Consider the following 16,602-nt stretch of genomic DNA (forward strand, 5'->3'; position numbering starts at 1 on the left):
CAAATGCCTAGGAGCTAATGCTTGCCTACAAAAACCAACTTCCTATCATGTGAAAGTCCACAATGTATTTCATGTTAGTCTTCTAAAAGCTTATGTGGAAAATCAAGATCATATTCTTGATGACCAACAAATTGTAATGCCTAGTCAAGGAGCCCTTGAACTCCAACTTGATATGATCCTAGATTTAAAAGAGAAACCTTTGAGAAACAGAATCATTAGAGAGTATCTTATCTAGTGGAAAGACTATCATGAGGAGAATGCCACTTGGAGGCATTCTAGTGAAACCTAGATCTTTCTAACAATGCCTTTTTATTAGGGCAATGCACATGGAAAAGATTTGAATCATTGCACTCAAAGTCCACCATTGACAATGGATAGGTAGCAATGTATCAATGGTATATTCAAAGACATCCAATGGTGAAGTAGAACTAAAGGCGGCATGTTCAATGATATTTGCAATAGCATTAACACTTGGTATAGCTTGGAGGTTATCTTCCTCCTCTTTTACTTCCTCATCATCCTCCTAAGATTCCATTTCAAATTCCTATTGCATTGGGTCACTCATGGTAGGACAAGGAGAAAGATATAGGGTATTTGGCTGAAAGGGCATTGATTTTGTGGAGGTTAGATAAGTGAGATTCCCATCCCTTATCTATTTTAGTGGGGTGAAATTTCTTAAGTGAGGAAGTAGTAGTGGTGGAAAGATGGGTGGATAGGTTTCGGATCTTAGAGGATTCAACAAGTGTAAGAGAGGCTTCAATAATACCAAGATGTGTATTAAGAGAGTGCATTATTCGATGAATCTGATCAACTTGTTACCAGAGTCAGTGCAGGGAGAGATCTGTCCAGTTTATGGCTTGCTGCTCTACAATGCAATCACCATTGAGTGAGTGAAGGAATGGAATAGCTTTTTAGTGAGAATCATTATGAGAGAACTCTCGAGTCCAAAAATCCTGAGCATTAATAGTTCTAGTATTGCCACTTGTAGGAGTGACGAGTTCTCTTGATATGTGTGCACAAACAATTTTTATCCACAAACTCATGAGAACATGTAGGCATGAGAAAATGATGTTGGATAGATAAAGCCGATTGTAATTGGAAGGATTTTGTCTCCTTCTGGATGTATTTAGTTGGGGTTGGAGGTCCAATGACATATTTGCTTTTTGTAGTGTGTGAGTGGGTTTGAATAGCTTGAGGCTGTTTCAACCCATGCACTCGTAAGGAAGAGATATCCATTTATCATTCTTGGGGAAGTTTGAAATCTACCCAATTGATTATGCTGATTAGATACCTTTTGTATTTTCATCATTTTTTGTAATAATTTTTAGTGGTGTTTCTCATAGTTGATCCATTCAACGACATGAGCCATTAAGACTAGGCAAAAGAAGAAATGACATTGGATAGCAATATGTATAGATGATTGCTTCATTCCCAATCTATTTGTCTAGAGAAAGTTTGCGTGAAGCTCGAAGAAAATGGGACCATGGAAAAGAGGAGACACAATGACCCCAACAATTGCATTTTTTAGTTTTTTATGTCTGGTATCCACAGTTTTAGTAACACAAGACACAAGGAGACCTTGATGATGAAAAAGATCTTTTTTTATTTTTGTATTTTATAATAAGGGAGACTAAGGAGAGAGATGAACTAGCCATCCTAGGATGATTCTCCAATGGGAATATACCCATGGTTGGTTGCCTTTTGTTGCTCCAAGTAACTATAGTACTACCAAGGGAAAATATGAATCCATTAGTAGATCTTCTATTAGACTTGCTACTACCAAGCCAATCTATATCTATGTATGTAAACACTTGCACATCCTTACTTGCTTCATAAAGAAATTCTCAATGTAAGGTGGACTTTACATACCTCTATATACATTTTGATTGCATCCAAATGAGGCTTCCTAGTAGGTACCTGCATAATGTCAAGATGTGGGATCTAAAGCATGGCAAAGGCGAAAGTTATGGAGGATGGAAGATAAAGATACAACTCATGTTGACATGAAAATGTAGAAAACTGTTACACAAGTGAATTAGGTTTCAAGATTGAGACTTGAACTCATAAACACAATCTTGTGTATGGACAACAATGACACAGACACTTGACAGAAAGAGACCAGTACTATTGCATTATCATCATATGAAAGTGATAGTTCAAGTACATCATTATATAGAGTTCTTTGGTAGCACTTAACATCCATTGTGCATCTGGGATCTGTCTCTCTTCCTAGAATGGATTGCATCTTCCTAGCCTAGCTATTCCATACAAAGGGACTAAAGTAGGTGTGATTACAAATATCTCAACACCCCTCCTCAATCACAACCAAAAGTACAAAGTGTGTAGAGGCTTTAGTGAAAGCAACACATGCAAAGTGTGGGCACACCATAAACATGGCAAAACACTAGAGGCTATCGCAGAAAAGGCTAAGTGTGGGTACCACAAACATGATGGACATCCAGAGGCTGTAGCAGGGGCCTTACAAAGTGTACAGAGGCTGTAGTACAAGGATAACTGAGGAGTTTACAAGTTTATGTTTGAGACATTAGGGCTAGGAAATACAAAACTAAAAAAGTCTATCTGAATAGAAGGACTAATGAGGTTTGTCTTTCTCCTAGTGGTCTTCTTCTTCTTCTTCTTCTTCTTTGCTTCATTTTCTTCTTCTTCTTTGATTGCAACTAGATAGGCTTTTTGGGACCTCTTTCTTGCGTGGCAGAACTTCTCGGTGTGACCAGTCCTTTTGCAGAAGTCACAGAAGAGCTGATCCTTCTTGCCTTTGTACCTGTTGCCAATATATAATGCATGCTCATCTCTAGAGATACTTGGTTCTTCCTTAATTTTTAGCTTCTTTTCCTCTTCTAACAGTAATGCCTGGATATCAACAAGTTCAGGATTTGGCATGTTGATTAAAGTTGTTGGTACATTATTTTATTCAGGAAGCAAACTCTTAAGTAGAACACTGATGCAAACATCTGCTTCCATTTTAATATTGATTCCTGCAAGTTGGGTTAGAAGTCCTTCCATGTAATTTAGATGTGTGGCAAGTGATGTGCTGGACTTCATTTCAATCCTGAAAAACTCAATCAAGAGACCATACTTTGATGATTTAGACTATGCACCGAACAAGGTGTCAAGTCTTTTCCATGTATCCTGTGAGGTCTCACAGTTATCCACATGGTGGATATAGCTGTCGTCTAGCTCCAGTTTGATAATGGCCTGGGCCTTATCATCGTTATTTTTCCAAGTTACAGCAAGATCTGCATCATGAGGCTTCTTTTATTTTCCAGTGGTAATGGCCTAGAGGCCCTTCTTCATCAGGATGAGTTTGATGCGGGTCTGTCAGGTGTGAAACCCGACTCCTTTGAAGCGAGTAGTTGGAGAGTCTTTGCCCATGTTAGACTTACGGGAATAGTAGCAAATCAACTTTAGAATTTTGAGATTTATCAGTGGAAGAGTAGATTACAATGTGTCAAGAGACACAAGTAATGACAGTGTGAAAACACACTATGCGGAGACTATGTCTGTGTTGATGTTGAGCTTGAATCTTCTTTGTTCGGGGTGGTCAATCCTTCTTCAATCTTTCTAGGTCCTTCCCCTCCTTGATTTGATGCTGGGACAATAGATCAGAGTGGCAGTGTGTTGCTCCAGGTGGTAGGAGAGAGAAAATGATGAGATTTTTGAGCTTGAGTGAAAAATTGGCTATGGTAGATTTTAGGGTTTCATGACAGGGGCCTGGTTTTTCTAACATTGTAGGAGCTATGGTGGATCATTTTCAAAACTTTTTTTTATGGAAATGTAGCTTATGTGATGCTCTACCAAAGCCCTATCCTCCTCGTTCAGATCGTGGCCCGTACTGCGCGTGCAGAGAAGACGACCGTGATCAGGCGTAGTTTAGCCAGATTTTCGCGATTTCGTCAATGCTAGAGCAAAGGGTGATCAATGTCATGGATGTTGGTACTGGGATGAAGCGCCCTGATGTAAGGAATGATTCTTTAGAAGGAAGCAAGAGAAGATATGCTTTGTGTTGGGAGATCCAGGGACTCCAATCAAGGTATGCCCTGTAGGTCACAGATTTAGGCTATGGCAGTGATTGACAATTTGAGCAATGCTGAGCTATGGAGTGGCCAATCTCAAGATCTTAAGTGATACTGAGAAGCCTTGGGAGTCAAAGAATAAATTTCCAAAAGAGAGCAGTTCAGATATGACCTGTGGAGAGAGATCCAAGAGCTTCAAGTTGACAGGGTGCTGTTGGCTATGGCTGCCAAGGAAGGTCAAGTAGAGATGGAGGTGAGAAATGGAACCATGAGCTGAACTTGAGCTGACCTGAGGTTAAGAGGAACTAAGAGAGCAGAGAAGGGAGTTATGCCATGCCCGACTAGGCTTTGATACCATGTCAAGATGTGGGATCTAGAGCATGGCAAAGGTGGAAGTTCTGGAGGATGGAAGATAAAGACACAACTCATGTTGATATGACGATGCAGACAACTGTTACATAAGTGAATTAGGTTTCAAGGTTGAGACTTGAACTCATAAACACAATCTTGTGTATGGACAACAATGACACAGACACTTGACAGAAAGAGACAAGTGCTATTGCATTATCATCATATGAAAGTGATAGTTCAAGTACATCATTATATAGAGTTCTTTGGTAGCACTTAATATCCACTGTGCATATGGGATCTGTCTCTCTTCCTAGAATGGACTGCATCTTCCTAGCCTAGCTGCTCCATACAAAGGGACTAAAGTAGGTGTGATTGCAAATATCTCAACACATAAACTAACCCACAAGTCCAACAACATAACTCAAGTCTCTAGCCTTGCAATGGTCACATAGATCAAAATCCCTACTATCTTTCTAAATATAGTAGGATCTTCTTTATTGTTCCTAACATCAGTAGTCAACTTTATATTTTGCTCTAATGGTATTGAAAGAGGCTTACATGTTGTCATACCATACTTGGATAACATATCCAAGCCATAATGTCTTTGGGACAACCACATAGCATCGGTATTTTGAGCATTTGAATACTAAGAAAGTACCTTAACTCACCTAAATCCTTTGTCTCAAAGTTTTTCTTCAAAAGGCCCTTAACATTAGCAATCCTTGTATTACTATCACTTGAAATAATCAATTCATCCACATAGATGATTATGACAATCAAACCTATATCCCCCTTCCTCACATAAAGTGAGTAATGTGCATCAAAAACATAAAAGCCAATGTTGACAAGACACTCTTTGATATTGTCAAACTGTGCTCTAGGTTCTTGTTTCAGCCCATAGAGAATATTCTTTAACCTCTACATATATGTTGGATGTTTTACACTCTCATAACCTATTGATTGCTCCATATATATCTCTTCTTGCAAATCACTATGCATGAAGGCATTCTTCACATTCATTTCCTATAAGCTCAAACCTTTGGCTGCTACCAAAGGAAATCACACATTTGATAGTTGCTATCCTAGCAACTGGACTAAATGTCTCTTCATAATCTATGCTATATGTTTATGCATATCCCTTTGTAACTAGCTTGGCCTAATACATGCTAATAGAACCATCTATATTATGCTTTATTTTATAGACCCACTTCAACTAATAGCTTTCTTGCATTTGGTCAATGGTACTAGATCCCAAGTCCTATTGGTCTCTAATGCAGCTATCTCCTCATCCATTGCTATGTCCCAGTGGGCATGACCAACAACCTCCTCAAAAGAAGCGGGCTCAACATCCTCAACTACCTATTTTATATAAGCATAATGGTAAGATATATAACCCTCAAAATCAAATCTTCTAACATGATATCTCACCTTGCAAGACCTACATGCCACTAGATCTCTCAATGGAGCCTTTACATTACCATGTGCTCTCTATATATTTGGTGTCTTGATTGATTGAAGCAATATCAAGCTCATCATCTAAAATCTTTGAGGCACTAGTTACCATCAATAATTTCATGAAATGATTAGTAGATGCATTTTTACTAGCTAACACTTTATTTCCTTTATCATTACCTGCGATACTGGTAGATGCACCTAAAGATGTGCGGTTGCTCCTTAGTCTCCCAAACCAAGGAATGAATGTAGATCTACTATCAAATGATATCTCTAGTCTAATACAAGTTTGTGATTCTTTCCTTTTTGTATGTACATGACTACCATGATCATCAACATCATCCAATGCATCTCACTTAGGTGCATATTAATTGTTCATACTCATAAGAAATAACATTCCTATGTATCCAAAACTCACCACTAACAAGGTTATAACAATAAGATTCATTTTTTTCAGTAGAGCATCCAATAATAAATTTTTTAGCATTGGGGTCTACTTTCTTCCTTAACTGATCAGTCACATGAATATATGCAGTACAACCAAACACTTACAAGTGTGTTACATCAGGTTTCTTGCATGTAAAATATTCTTCAAGTGTGTCATACCATGAATTGCAATTGGGGAGACTTTTTCATAACGTTTTTTTAGTATGAGTAGCCTTAGATAAAAAATACTTGGGTATATTTTTCTCAGCCATCAATACTCATGAAAATTTTGCAATATGTTAGTTTTTCCTTTTTGTAACCCCGTTTTATTGTGGGATATACTTGTTTGTAAACAATCACTTTATCCCATGAGACCTCAAAAAATCACCAAACTCATTAGAGAGGTAATTTCCCTCTACATCTAGCTTTAAGCACTTAACTTGTAAGCCTATTTCTTTTTCAACAACAATCTTGAAAGTTTTGAAGTGCTCAAATACTTCACTCTTTTTCTTCATGAAATATACCTAGAGTTTTCTAGAGCAATCGTCAATGAATATCAACTTCAAGTATATTCTTGTTTACATCTCTATCATGCAAATATGATTTCCTTGCTTGCTTTCCAAATAGATATGCTTCACAAACTTTATGTAATTCTGCAACTTTGAATGAAGAAAAATCAATAACCAACCCTTTTGATTGCATTAATTTCAACCTTTGCAGATTTGCATGTCCAATGCATTTGTGCCATATTGCAATGTTTGCAACCACACCTTCACGTTTAGCATATAAAACAATACTTATAGTAGGGATTCTAGCATCTAATGTAAACATGTGGCCAACTCTATTTTCTTTTGCAACCAACTTACACTTATTATCAAAATCTTCAACAAAACAATTGCTCAGGGTTTTGAGCAAGAGCAGGTTGTTGACTTTGATGAAGTTTTTTTTTTTGTAGTTAAGATGACTACCTATGCTTGACTTTGGCCTTACTTGTGTAGTCAGATCTGGACCTTTATTAGATGGATGTAAAAATGCATTTTTTGCATGGAGACTTGCATGAGGATATCTAAATGCAATAACCTTATTATCAAGCACAATAAGAGTTATAAATCTAGGCACTCACAGAGTTGATTCTATGTAGTTTTATGTTCTCTATTTCACACAGATCCTACAACATGCTTTGTAACCACTCAAAATGGATAGAATGTTGAGAAATAAAGAATAGAATAAGTCATAACCCCTATATGCATACATAAAGTTGAGAGTGTATATAAAGAGTCCTAAAGTTCAAAAGGTATCTATCACTATAGAGGATACTTGTGTAGTGTATCAGTTGAGAATGAAGGAAGAACAAGAATGAATATGAAGATGAGAAAAAGCTCTTGAGCCTCCATATCTCTTGCCACTTATTCCTTCCATTGCACATCCTTTTATATTCTTGCCATTTGGTATCAGAGCAAGAGTGTAAGATTGAAAGCTTGGATCGAGAAGCGTGTTAAATCAAGGTCTACATTGAGTTGAAAGCTTGTTGTCCGCCATTAAATCAATTACTAATCTTCGACTAATCCACCCGAAACAAGTGCATTGGATTATAGAGCCATTGGGGCTTGGATATCAGGCATTTTGCTCAGTTTTAAATGTATTGGGGAGCCAAAGGAGGCTAGAAATGATGTATGATAGCAATATTTTATTGGTCTTCAAGTTCGGATTAGCCTATGTAAGGATTGTGTCGAAAGCTAGGGGGTAGCTTAACCTTAGGGGCTGCTTCAGCAAGAGGCTTGCTCATGAAGAAAAGTATAAGGCTTGCTTGTTCAAGAAGCAAGGGGCTAAGTTTTGAGGCAGAGCAGAGAAAAGAGAGTTGTTCTCTTTATTTAATTAACCATTGGTCATTGAGAATAGAGCTTGAAGCATTAAACTAGTTCATCACAAGACAAGAGGACATGTTTCCAGGAATCGACATCGCTACACCACATAAAAGGCCTAACGGATTTAACATCATTTAATGACAATGCATGTTGCATAAAGTAAGAGGCTAAAGCTTTAAAAAAAAATTCTTAATCAATGTTGATTAAACTCCACACTCAAACCCTCTTTCACACTACTACTTCATTGAACTAGTTTCAGATTTGTGGGTACACTAGGAAGAAGTGAACTAGCTATTTGGAAGCTCTGTTTTCACACTACAAGGGACTGAAGTAGTTTTTATGAGAAACTAGTTCATTGATTGACATGTTAACACTGCAGAGACTGAACTGCTTGGTTTAAGACTTAAAGGCAAGTTTTATGCCATCTTTTAGTGTTGATTTGGAAGGGAAGAAATATCAAGAAAATTAGTATAGGTTGAGCTTGTCTAGGACTTCATTGTTGGCATGAAAATTTGTAGAAAAATGAATGGGAAATTATTCAATTTTAGACCCATGTTTTAATGCTTTTTAGGTTATACGTGCATTGTTTGAGCCTCATTTTCATTGTTTCTTGCTAGATAGCCAATGTTTGACATCTAGGCATGTTGTATGGGTACATGTGATAGAATTTGGACACATGTACAATACTTATTACACTAGAACTCAATTTATATGCATTTTCTTGGGAATTTTGAATACTGTATGGTCTCGATTTTGATCGGTTAATGCTTGTTTTTGTTCACATGCCTTAGATACTAATTTGGCACATTACATACAAATGGTAGAAATGAGCATGTCGAGGATATGTCTGGACCTCAAGCCTATGAAGAAGGCACTGGTAGTTATAGTCCATGTAGTGGCAAGTTGGGGAGTGCACAAAAGAGGGGAGATATTGCACAAGGGAAGATACTTTTGTCAAGATTATGGGAGAGAAGGAAGGAGTCTCACTTGTAGCTTTCTCACTTACACTGGGGGAATACACACAAAGGTGGAGGCTGAAAACAGTTTTCCTCTTCTTAGTTGTGTAAGCCAAAAAGAACACGCATACAGAGAAATAGAAGAACCCTATATATGGGTCTCAAACCAAACTCAACTAACTAAGATGGCATACTAACTCAGCTAAGAACTAGAGTAGATAAGGATAGCTGTCATCTAGCTATTATTCATGGGCGGTGTATCAATCGCATTTGCAGCTAACAAGTCGGTGATATAAATGCACAACGGTCACCCTGGCATATCACGAGTGGAGCTCGATATCTCAACACTCCCTCTTGAGCTCAATCCCAATTCTTGTACACTAAGCAGGTCTCTGAACTTGTGTAGCTTCTCTGCGCCCAATGCCTTCGTGAATATGTCATCTACCCGATCCTCTGTGCCGACATAAACTAGATCAATAAGACCTAGTAAAACCCTCTCCCTCACATAGTGATAATGCACTTCAATGTGCTTTGTTCTAGCATGATAGACTGGGTTATTTGCCAAGTGTATACTGCTCATGTTGTCACAATAAATGGCAATTGGCCCATCTGTAGGCTGATGCATATCATAAAGTAGCTTATGCAACCAAGCTACCTCACATGCAGCCATTGCTGCACCCCTATACTCAGCCTCTGTGCTCGACAAGGCAACTGTAGGCTGTTTCTTGCTGCTCCAAGTGACTATAGCACTCCCAAAAGAGAATACATATCCATTGGTAGATCGTCTATCGGAAATACTACCAGCCCAATCAGCATTAGTGTATCCATGCAGCTGTATCTGATCCCCAGTCTCATAAAATAGTCCATACTGCAATGTGGACTTCACATACCTGAGTATGCATCTAGCCGTATCCAAATGCGGTTTCCTTGGAGTCTGCATAAATTGACTTACCAATCCAACAGCATAGCTCAAATCTGGCCTGGTAATAGTCATATAAATTAAACTTCCTACTATGCGTCTGTAATAGTAGGGTCTTCGAGAAGCTCACCTGCATCTGTGCTCAGCTTCACAGTCTGCTCCAAAGGAGCTGAAATAGGCTTAAGCCTGTCATCCCATATTTGGACAGCATGTCCAATCCATACTGCCTCTGCAAGAGCCATATTCCACTTGGTGATCTAATCACCTCAATGCCCAAGAAATAACGCAGCTCTCCCAAATCCTTCATCTCAAAATTCTGCTTCAATAGCATTTTCACATGAAGGATATCTTCATCACTATCACTTGTGATAATCAAATCATCAACATAAATGACAAGTAGTATAATACCTTTCTCTGTTTTTCTCACATAAAGTGAGAAATCTGCCTTGGAAATTTGAAAGCCAATAGTGACAAGATATTGTCCTATCTTGTCAGACCATGCTCTAGGTGCTTGCTTCAAGCCATACAAGGCTTTCTTCAACCTGTAAACAAACTCAGGACGAACAGCATGCACATAACCTGGTGGCTGCTCCATATAGATCTCTTCTTGCAAATCACCATGCAAGAAGGCATTCTTTACATCCATTTGATGTAAAGACCATCCCTTTGATGCAGCCATAGCAATGACTGCTCTTACGATTGCCATCCTTGCAACCGGACTGAATGTTTCTTCATAATCAATGCCATATGTTTGTGCATACCCCTTGACTACTAATCTTGCCTTGTATCTGTTCACAGAACCATCTGCATTGTACTTCACCTTATAAACCCACTTACAACCAATTGCATTCTTATCTTTAGGCAAAGGTACCAATTCCCATGTAGCATTTGCTTCCAAGGCATCCATTTCTTCATCCATGGCTTTCTTCCATTTTTCTTTTCCCATGGCTTGCTCAAAAGAAGTGGGTTCTGCTTCCTGTATCACTTTGACTATACAGGCATAGTGAATGGCTGTAAATCCATCATATTTCAGCCTATCCACAGGATACCTAGCTCTGGTAGACTTGCGCAAAGTAGGCTCACTTCCAGATGCTCTCAAAACATCCCTGGTCTTCCTTACTCCAGGTGTAACAACAGAAGGGATACCTAACTCATCATCAATGCCCTGCTCTGAGCCACTGGATTCACCATCCACATAAGAGTGACCTGCATTTACATCAAACATGGGCTGATCTACCTTCTCTTTTCCTTTTCGTGATACCTGCATACCACTATCTGCATTGCTTTGAGGAGATTCTCCTGATCTTAATCTGCCTGTCCATGGCGAAGAATGTGAACAACTGCTAGAGGATACTCCAGGTCCACTAATATCTTGTGACTGCTGTTGTGAATTCTTTGCAGCATTATCATTTTGTGCATCTACATTATCAATCACATTTACTGGTTTATACCAGCTACTCATCTCATAAAAAACAACATCTTTGCTTACTGTAAACTTACGAGTAGAAGGGTTATAGCATCTATACCCTTTTTGTTTGCAGAGAGTAACCAATAAAGATGTACTTCTCAGCTTTTGGATCCAACTTGGATCTCAATTCATCTGGCACATGAACGTAGGCGATGCAACAAAAAATTTTCAAATGAGAAATATCTGGTTTCCTACCAGTATACCTCTCCTCTGGAGTCATCCCATGTATTGCTGCAGTAGGAGTCCTGTTCATTATGTAGATTGCTGTAGCAACTGCTTCAGCCCAGTAAAAATCTGGCAAGTCTTTTTCGTTGAGCATCGCACGAGATACCTATCCAATATGCTTGTTTTTCCTTTTTGCAATTCCATTTTGTTGTGGGGTATGACTGCATGAATATTGTTGCTTTATGCCATGCTCCTGTAGGAACCTTGCAAAATCATTTGAGAGGTACTCTCCCCCTCCATCTGACCTTAGGCATTTTATTTGCAGACCTGTTTCTTTTTCAACCATAGCCTTAAGAGTTTTGAAATGCCCAAATACTTCACTTTTCTTTTTCATAAAATACACCCAAACTTTTCTGCTATAGTCATCAATAAAAGTGACAAAATAATGACAGCCTCCAATAGATGCAGCTTTAGTAGTCCACACATCAGAGTGAATTAATTCCAATGGCTTCTTACTCTCTTGAACACGTCTAGGAAATGGTTTCCTTGCCTGTTTTCCAAATTGATAGGCTTCACATACCTTATGCATTTCTGCAACCTTGAATTTAGGCAATCCTACAACAATATTTTGGGCCTGCTTTGATTTAAGTTGTTGTACATTAACATGACCAATGCGTTTATGCCAGATATCAATATTTGCAACTACACCGGTCCCATGTGCAAACATTGCTGCACTCAATTCATGCATGTCTGCATCCAACGTAAACATTCTGCCATTCTTATTTCCTTTTGCTATCAAGCGACCTTTATTTTTCATATCCTCAACAAAGTATCCATGAGGATTAAATCTGACCTGCAAGCCCTGCTCAACCATTTGACCAACAGAAACCAGGTTCTTGGTGACATTCGAGACATGAAATACATCCGATAGGTATTTCTTTTTCCCATCCTGCATAGACAAAGGAATTTTTTCAATCTGCACAATAGGATGTGCAGTATCATCACCAGTCTCCACAAATCCTGGTTTTTTCATTTTCCTTGCATCCTGCATCCATTCTGCATGACCTGTCATGTGGTTTGACGCACCTGAGTCAACATACCACACTTCGTTGCTTTCTTTTATACTTGTCACAGAATTGTTCATGTGCTGTACTATAAACAAATGCTCATTTCTATCATCACCCTGTCTACTAGAAGATGCATAATTCCCTTGTTGCAATTTTCCATTCATGATGTCATTCTGCTTTTTATAGCAGTCTTTAGCCATATGACCCATTTTACCACAGTAGTAGCATTCAACATTGTTGTTTGCATTTTGGCCTCTTTGCCATCCACCACAACCTCTTTGGCTCCCCCTGCCTCTAGAGTTACCACGTTCTCCTCCATAGGACTAGTTTTCTTGAGTTTGTTGCATAATCTGATTTCTACCACGGCCTCCAGATCAGCCTCCTCTACCTTTGCCTCTACCTCTTCCAGCATTTGAGTAGAAGACAACTTCTTTTGAAGTTCCTCTTGAAGAAGATGCACCACCATTTCTTTGCTCCTCAGAAATTAGAAGAGCAATCAACTCCTCAAAATCAGGAAATCTTTCATGGACGGAAATGGATGTTCGGAACTGTGCATAATCCTTTCCTAGACCATTCAAGGTCACAGAAACTAAATCATCATCTTCCACTGGCGACCCAATGGAAGCAAGTGCATCTGCAATCTTCTTCACCTTCATGTGGTAGTCATTGATGCTCATACTTTCTCTTTGCACATTGTGCAACTCTTGCTTGAGCTGCATTTTCTTGGCTTGCGTATTTGTACTATACATTTTTGACAAAGTATCCCATGCCTCCTTTGGCGTACTTGCATCCTGGATATGCACAATCATAGAGTCTGAAATACTGATAGACAGCTAGCACATAACTTTTCTGGCTCTCTCATGCCATCCTTTAAATGCCTGCATTTGCTGTTGATTGGGAACATCAGGAAGAACTGGTTCTTATTCATTTCCTGCAACGAACTCCCAATATCCTTTTCCCACAAGGAAATTCGTCATTCTAAACTTCCATGCTTGGAAGTTGTTCTTGTCAAGATTTTCAGTGACAATCTGTGAAAGAGAATCAGATGCCATTACAGAACACTGCAAAAAATTCTGTCACTGCAAAAAACACAGCTTCAGCCTCACAAGGGCAAATCTGCACAACTGACGAAAGTGGTATTTGACCACACAGTCACTTTCTAGTGACGATTTTGCATCAACAGGAAACAAGGATGATTCTGTAACTCCCAATGTCTCTGCGCACAGGCATACAATGCAATTTCTACGGTAACTTTTCACCGACCTGTAGAACAGTGGTCGCACAGCAAAAAACATGGTCTTTTCTTGAGTGCGTGCGGAAAACTTCCGCCTCCAAAACGGACCCCGAAATGGCCTCGAATCAAAAAAATAGGGCAACCAAGGACTAAAGTCCGTCCCGTAGCATATACTACCCTCTTGCTACACCACGAAAGGCGTCTCAATCTGAGACAATGCACTCTTACACTTTCCAACTGTGCTACCTATAGAGACTTGCTCCCAAACTTGAAAAATGAAAGCAACATTGGTCCTCTTACCAGAACACCGTGAACTTGGTTTGCTTTCTTGAGCTCCTTACCACGAACCAGGCTCAGATACCATGTCAAGATTATGGGAGAGAAGGAAGGAGTCTCACTTGTAGCTTTCTCACTTACACAATGGGGGAATACACACAAAGGTGGAGGCTGAAAACAGTTTTCCTCTTCTTAGTTGTGTAAGCCAAAAAGAACACGTATACAGAGAAATAGAAGAATCCTATATATGGGTCTCAAACCAAACTCGACTAACTAAGGTGGCATACTAACTGAGCCACGAACTAGAGTAGATAAGGATAGCTGTCATCTAGCTATTATTCATGGGCGGTGTACCAACTGCATCTGCAGCTAACAAGTCGATGACATAAATGCACAACGGTCACCCTAGCATATCATAAGTGGAGCTCGATATCTCAACAGATTTTAGGTGAAAGTCTTGAGAATGAGCCCATGGATGATGAGTTTGGCACACCACATGTATGAAATCCAAGGATAAAGAGTGCAAGAAAGTATGTTCCACCACATGCAAGAATGGTTGAGACATTGTCTAGTGCATTGCAATTGAGGAGATCAAATAGAGTGAGGCATCCAGTGGATAGATTGACATATAATGGCTTCGTGAAGATGCATTATGCATATATGGTATCGTATGTTCAACATGTTGAACCACTTTCTTTGAAGAGGCAATTGGAAACAAAAAACAGGAAGAATGATATGGTTGAAGAGATGGATGCATAGACAAAGAACAAGACATGGGATCTAGTTGAGTTACCTTATGAAAAGAAGACAATTGGAGAGTACAAATCTGATGGTTCATTAGAGAGATACAAGGCAAGGTTAGTCACAAAAGGTTATGCTCAAACATATGGTTTGGATTATGACAAGACATTTACTCTAATGGTGGCTAAGTTGACTATAGTGAGATAAGCCATTGCATTGGCTTCTATCTATAGCTGGAAATTATACCAAATGGATGTGAAGAATGCCTTCTTGAATGGTACATTGGAGGAAGAGATATACATGGATCAGTCAGAAGGGTATGTTCACCATAAGTATCCTTATTATTTGTACAAATTGAGAAAGGCATTGTATGGATTGAAGAAAGCACCCAGAGCTTGGTGTAAGAGGATGAGTAAGTTCTCATGCAGCATGGGATTTCGGCAAAGCATGGCTGATTATTCACTTTGTGTCAAACATACAAGACATGAAATGGCTGTCGTGGTCATCTATGTGGATGATCTCATCATTACATGTACTCTAGAGAGAGATTGCTAAAGTAAAGTATGGGCTACACAAGGAGTTTGACATTAAGGAGCTTGGCTTATTGAGGTACTTTCTTAGCATTGAGATGATTCATACTCCACATGGAGTTTGGCTAGTGCAGAGACAATACTCATTGGAGATGCTAGAGAAGTATGGAATGATAGGATGTGAGCCAATGGATACACCTTTGGATCAAAACATTGAGATGGTGGATGATGGACAACATGTGGAAGATGTCATTATGTTTAGAAAGATGGTTGGTAGCCTAATCTACCTAACCATTACTAGACCTAACATGAGTTACTCAATGAGGATTATAGTCAGTTTATGTAGAAATCATGCAAGTCACATTTGGATGAAGTCAGGAGAGTCTTGAGATATGTCACAAAGATAGTTAGCTTTGGATTGCTCTATGAGAAAGGGATCAAGCCTACATTGTTTGGTTATACAAATGTAGACTAGGCAGGAAGTATCATGGATAGGAGATCCACTAGTGCCTATGCATACCCCTTTGGTTCAACCTTGATAAGGTGGAGCATCAAGAAGCAACCTATAGTTGCTCTATCTAGCACAAAAGTGGAGTATAGCGGTATTGCATTGGCAACATGTAATATGGCTAAGATTGTTACTATGTGATACGGGAATAGAGATAGATAGTGGAGTTATCATGTATTGTGATAACATTAGTGACATCATGTTGGCAAAGAACCCATTCTACCATGCAAGGATGAAGCATATTGAAGTGCACTACCACTTCATCAAAGAAAAGGTTATGGATGGAGAGATAGACTTGGTACATAAAACCAATGTGGATATCTTTATCAAAGCATTAGAGGTAAGGATGAGCTTGAGTACTTTAGCATTGCACTTGGAGTATTGCATTTGTGATCTCATCCTAAGCTTGAGGGGAGTGTTGAGAAATACATCACGGGATAAGTCATAACCTATGTATGCACAAATAAAGTTGAGAGTGTGTGTGAAGAGTTACAAAGATCAAAATTTATCTATCACTATAGAGGATACTTGTATGGTGTATCAGTTGAGAATGAAGGAAGAAGAAGAACGAAGATGAAGATGAAGAAAAACTCTTGAGCCTCAATATTTC

This window comes from Lygodium microphyllum, chromosome 5 (assembly GCF_053477565.2).
Source record: "Lygodium microphyllum isolate KBCC chromosome 5, Lygodium_microphyllum_v1.1.10, whole genome shotgun sequence".
NCBI classification, from domain to species: domain Eukaryota; kingdom Viridiplantae; phylum Streptophyta; class Polypodiopsida; order Schizaeales; family Lygodiaceae; genus Lygodium; species Lygodium microphyllum.